The sequence below is a fragment of the Diplotaxodon limnothrissa genome, linkage group LG18 (assembly GCF_057381915.1).
Source record: "Diplotaxodon limnothrissa isolate DT_005_m linkage group LG18, D_limnothrissa_male_GT1.1, whole genome shotgun sequence".
Classification (NCBI taxonomy): Eukaryota; Metazoa; Chordata; class Actinopteri; order Cichliformes; family Cichlidae; genus Diplotaxodon; species Diplotaxodon limnothrissa.
Window position 1 is genome coordinate 31,681,008 of NC_140613.1, and position 6,177 is coordinate 31,687,184.

Consider the following 6,177-nt stretch of genomic DNA (forward strand, 5'->3'; position numbering starts at 1 on the left):
TTTTTTTTTCTTTTAGAAGTGTTGACTTGGATTAAGGGTCGCAGAATGGAGAACGGGTGTAGGTTGATGGAAGGTCCTCGCCGCTTTGGGGACACAAAGATGTGTGGCGTCACATTTATTCCGCAGTGTTGGAAGTCCCTGAACTTGTGAACTGTGAATCTAACCTTAGACACTGAGGCACAAGACACACACATGAAAAGACACCCTCTCAACACCTCTAAGGGTCCCTGCGGGTATCCCACGGAGTTCAGGATGTGTACACTTGCTATATTTATGCACCTTTACACTCATTATACCAGCATGACCTTCAGTCTGCCTACTTTTTCACCTTCGTGTGGTTTTGGCGCTAAACCCAGATTTGACATGTTTTTTTCATGTCATTTCCCGGCCTCCCTTTCTCTCTCTGCCTGGCTACTAACCCACCCACCCATCCATCCACCAAGCATGTTGGCACACAAACACTGTTTTTAGAAAGCAAAACAACCTGGGGAATATGACTGGAATATGGAAACGCTTAATCTCTCTGGGTGGATGAGTATCAAATCCCCCAGCGAACGATCGAGGTAGAGAGAGAAAGAGCGAGAGAGACTGTGGAGGAACACTGTGTTCATTTTGCCAAGGCCAGATGGTGAGGGCAGCTTTGGTGCTGCACGGCCTCTCAGGCCATGACACACACACACACACGCACAGACATGATTACCTCAGCCTGTTTGTACAGCAGCAGTGTACTGTGTGTGGTGGCCTAAGCGAGTCAGACTTATTAGATTAAGCTTTTATTTGTCTCTGCGCCGTTATCCACTGTTTTCCATCTCAATGTGTTGCTGGGATTAAGAGACAGTCTCTGGTTTGCGTTTTCCATGTTTGGATAGTTTGTAATCTGCTTCTCTATCTGTATTATTCAGCGCTGGAGGTTGGTTCAAATGCGCCAAGCAGCCTCACTAACACCAAAACTGACACAACCAGAGTATTGTGAAATTACACTGTTTCTTAACAAGGGATGTTTAATTTCAGCTTGCTTATAACTTGAATATGGCGTTGTACACCGCTCAGAAAAATTAAAGGAACACTTTGAAAACACATCAAATCTTAATGGGAAAAAGTCCTGCTGGATATCTGTGCTGATCAATCAATCAATCAATCAATCAATCAATCAATCAATCAATCAATCAAAGCTTTATTTGTCACAAGCAGGTTGCCCTGCAGTGAAATGGGACCCCCCCCCCCGATGTGGACTGAGTGATGTGTTAGGAACAAATGGATGCGATTTGATGGAAATAAAAATGATTGATCTACAGAGGGCTGAATTCAAAGACATCCTGAAAATCAAAGTGAATTAATGATGTGACCGGCTAGTCTGTTTTGCCAAATTTTCACTGCAGCAACTTAAACTGGTACTCAGTGGTTTGCTTGTATACACACCTGGCAACATCAGTGCATGCCCCTGAAGGGTTTCCTCCCGGATCTGGACCAATGCATTACTGAGATCCTGGACCGTGTAAGGTGGAACCTGCATGGACTAAATGATAAAACAATATCCCAGAGGTGACCTGTTGGATTTGTATCAGGCAAGCATGGGGGCCAGTCAATGATATCAGTTCCTTTATCCTCCAGGAACTGCCTGCATGAGGCCCGGCAATGTCAGCCTCATGTGGCAAGTTCAACATCGCCTCAATACATGAGGTAAGACAGTGTGCAACTGGAGGAACCCAGGACCCACTACACCAGCGTAGGTTTGACAATGGTCCAAGGATACCTAATGGCAGGCAGTGTTGGGAAGGTTACTTTTAAAATGTATTCCATTACAGAATACAGAATACATGCCCCAAAATGTATTCTGTAACGTATTCTGTTACGTTACTCAATGACAGTAACGTATTCTGAATACTTTGGATTACTTAATTATCATGCTTTTTACAACAACGTGAATGTACTATTGCTGTGATTTATTACTATTACTGAAGGTCCGCGACTCCGAACTGTAGTAAAGGGACCTCTGACTAATATGGCGGGGTCCCTGTCGGCTTGTAGCCGAAAAATAGCTTTACTTTGTTGTGTGGGTCAACTTTTCTTGCGAGATACAGAGAGAGGCGTTGAAAGGCTGCTCCAACGGAACTTATTGTTTTTGGAGGAAAACACGAACACGGTGTACAGTCGAGTCTTAATAGCTTACTTACAACTGGGCTCGTCAGGCACTCTTCTTGGCTGCAGTGGTTATTATTATATTTACATGCTTCCAGCTCCCGTTTTTGCTCGATGACAACTCGTACCTTTCCACTCCCCTTTTTCTCCCTCCTCGCGCTCACAGACCCATAACGTGTATGGCAGTCCATTCTCCCTGCAACACGGACTACACTGCCCATGATGCTACATTCTTTAGAGCTATGCTTGTAGCATTCTGCCTGCTAGCTTAGCACAACAACAACAACAACGAAAAGGCGCTCTCTCACCCAGGAAACACAGAGAGAGAGAGCGTCGCCCTGTAACCATGGCAACCGTAACGCTGCCGCCTGGAACAACAGAACGTAGCTGTCAAACAAAACCAAACAGTCCTGACCCGCGACAAAATGAAACAGGAAAGTACCGCAGTGTAATCCATTTATTTCAACAAAGTAACTGTATTCTGAATACCACCTTTTTAAACTGTAACTGTAACGGAATACAGTTACTCATATTTTGTATTTTAAATACGTAACGGCGGTACATGTATTCCGTTACTCCCCAACACTGATGGCAGGGGGCCATTGCATAGCCTGTGGAGGTCTGTGCAGGCATCATTGACCCATAGCATTGTTCATAGCTTCTCCCGACCCTTTCATGTCTGTCACACGTGCTCAGGATGAACCTGCTCTCATCTGTGAAAAGCACACTGCACCAGTGGTGGACCTGCCAATTCTGGTATTCTATGACAAATGCCAGTCAGGCTTTACGGTGCACTGTAAACCCGAATCAGTTGACTGAACTTAAAACATTTGTGGAAACTGATTACCTCAAAAGTTTTAAGTACACAAACTCATCTTTTCTAAGTATGGGGTACTCAAAATTTGTATTTATTGTTAACTTAAAAATTTTAAATTATATTTTTATTTTATTAATTGAGCTTTACTTAAAAACTATATACTTTAATTTTAATATTTTTGTGTTTTTTGTAGTTTACTATTTTGATCCAACACAATGCAATTATATTACAAACTAAACGCAAATTATATGATTATTAATTAAAAGATATTTATTTTTAAATGTTTGAGTGTAGTAAAAAAAATTAGAGAAATTCATTTACTTTACATTTTGTTTATTTAACATTTTTTATGGAAATGTAAAAACATCACTTAGTGTTTTTATAAAACCACTAACATGGACATTGGCACCATAAAGTGAGCATTATAAATTCAATGTAGAACATGTCTTTTTATAAAATCACAAAGGACAACATCAGTCCTAATTGCATCTTTCTCAAAATACATAAATTCAAAATAAAAAGTCAAATACTAATCACTTTTGTTTGAAAAAGAAATGAAAAACAATTTTATAAAATGGGTACAAATAAAGATGGTCATCTTCCAAATAACCAGAGCAAAGTTAGGTAAACTGATGGAGTTAAATCCACCCAAAGTCTGTAGTAAACTTAAAGTGCTTTAAATAAAGTGCTTAAAACAAAGTGCTCAGTAACAGAGTGCATGTCCTAACAAACATTGCCTTATATTCCTTCCAGAACTACTCTTTCAGCAACAAATCATTTTTAAGAGCATGTAGGCAGGGTTTCAGAGGTTTGCCGTCAACAAGCCCCATGAAGATTTTTTGGACAAAGGTAAATGTGTGAACGAGCTTCCTGGGGTAGTCTAAATGCAGAGCATAGATCAAACCAAACAATAAGGCAAATGCATCTGCAAATCTGGGAATATCACGCATCACCAAGTCGCCTTCCACCACAATGGCCATGCTTGAGGAAGTAAAATGGACTGGTCTGGGAAGCGCCGTCGGTAACCACTGTGAGAAGGGCAACTGGAGTGTCAATGAGGGTCGACTCATCCAACGTGTCCGCCTGGAATAGACACAGTATCAATAAGTAAGGTTGGTTTGAGAGAATGTGACAAGCAAGACCTGTAATCTAGCAAAAAATTCAGCAGTGTAGTGGGTTACTTTGTAACGGGTTAGGGTACTCTACTTTTTTGAAAAATGTACATTAACGCGTTAGCTTCTTGCATTACATAATTAGTATGTTTGTTATTTTTCTAAAAAAAAAAAAAGAAAAAAAGAAAAAAAAGAAGTCATTTTTTATTTTATGACTTTATCTCAAAAAGAAACTAAATCTTGACTTCAGCCTTGTTTTTGGGGCCACCTGCAGCGTAGCCGAAGTGCTGTGATACGCCTGTGCCCTGCTCCTGACCCTGTGTGTGTGTGTGAGGGTTTTCTAAAGAGAGGGTATTTTGCTTGTACAATTTGGTAGCTGCTAGGGTATTAAATTGTATTTAAAAAAAATCCATGGTGTTTTATCTCACTGGCAGAATTTAAGTGATGCAAAAATACACTTACATTACATGTCTAAAAGAATTCTGGGTCCTCCTCCCGCAGGTATACAGGAAGGGCACGAAGCACTGCAGTGCGTTTCACGTTGATATCAGGCGCCTCCTAAAAAGGGAAAAGAAAAGTTCATTGAACACAAAGTTTTCAGGTGTCATTCTTTGGGGAGAATACATGTTTATGAAACTGCATGACATGTGACTCTACATAATTTTGGAGACATTTCTTTTAAGACACAACCTTTCTGTCTCTTATGACAAAGAGTCTGTATCTTACTCATTTGACAAAAATCCTACACAGTATTTTAAAGTAACATACCAGATCAGAGCTGTAATCTGTATAAAACACAAATGTTCAAAGCAAGGAAAAATTGAGTTTTTATCAGTGAAACTTTTAATTTGTGTTAATTTTATCATTATCAATATTCACCTGAAGATCATAATGATTCAGGATGGTTCGCAGAGCCTCTGATATCTTGCCAGTCCGTGCAGCCTTCTGTCTGTATAGAGCCATAAGTCGTGGTGTGTGTCTGTCAAGTTCAGCATAGAACTGGTTCCGCAGGTTAATGTTTGTGACTCGGTGGAACTCCGCACAAATCTAAAATAAAACAGGACAAAAACATCCAACATGAAGCCAAATTACTGACCAAATTTACATCTTATCATTAAAGAGGAATTGCCCAACTTCTGTCTAACCTTGCTTTATAGATGTCCTATGAATTTTTTTTTCTTTAAATTGGACCCGAACCACAAGCACAAGTGTATCACAAAGCTGAAATATATTTTTGTTTGTTATCCATTATTTATTTATGTGTTATTTATTTATTATCTGGATCTGAAGAGATCTGCTGAACTTGCATTGTTTCATGTTAAACTGAAGAAGAAAAAAAAAATCAAAGCACAGATACCTGAGAGTCAAATCGCAGAGCAGGCCATTTCTCTAAGAAGTTCTTTACCATTGGGTTGTCTTGAACAATTTCATGGCGACGAAGTGCGAAGGTAGTCTGCATCAGTTTTTCAATCATTACTTTGTTGGGCTCAGTCTTCTCAACCTCATTTTTTATCTGGACTCTCATATCCTCCAAACTGACCTGATCTTCTCCTCTTGGAAAGTTTGGGAGGTAGTTCACCTCAGCTCTTCTGGCTCTTTTTATGTTTGAGTGGGGATGCTCTCCTTCAGGGTTGTTAACACTCCTCCTACCAGCATTGACAGACACCTCCACACATCCAGATCTGGCTAGCTTGGTGCGATAATTTCCCATCTTGAATTTTAAACTGGTCTTCCAACCATAACTTCCATTCCTACTTCCAGGCTCTTTAAGACATGGATGAGTGGTAACAAGAGCTTCTGCTGCCAAACCGACATCTCCATCACTCGGATAGGCTTTGAAGGTGTGCATCACTGAAGCCATGGTCTCCAAGATGTTGTGCTTTTGGGCTCGAGTCAACTTCAGATGTTTTCCAGACATCTCAAAGGCTCTATTTCCCTCCTCAAGGAGATGTTCAACTTCGTAAGAAAAGGTAGGTACTGGGAAAGTGTCAGGCCAACACTTCAGACGCTGAGCTAAAGGCACATGAGGAAGGATGTCTGTATCAGAACTTGCACAAGAACTGACATCACTTTCAGATCTCACTACTTTTAGTGTGCCCTTCTCCGGCA

At 40.5% G+C, this 6,177-nt stretch overlaps 1 pseudogene; it reads right to left on the bottom strand.

Annotated features, from left to right (window-relative positions):
- Positions 1-3,615: 3,615 nt before the first annotated feature.
- LOC146613980 (uncharacterized) lies at positions 3,616-5,944 on the bottom strand (annotated as a pseudogene).
- Positions 5,945-6,177: the final 233 nt, after the last annotated feature.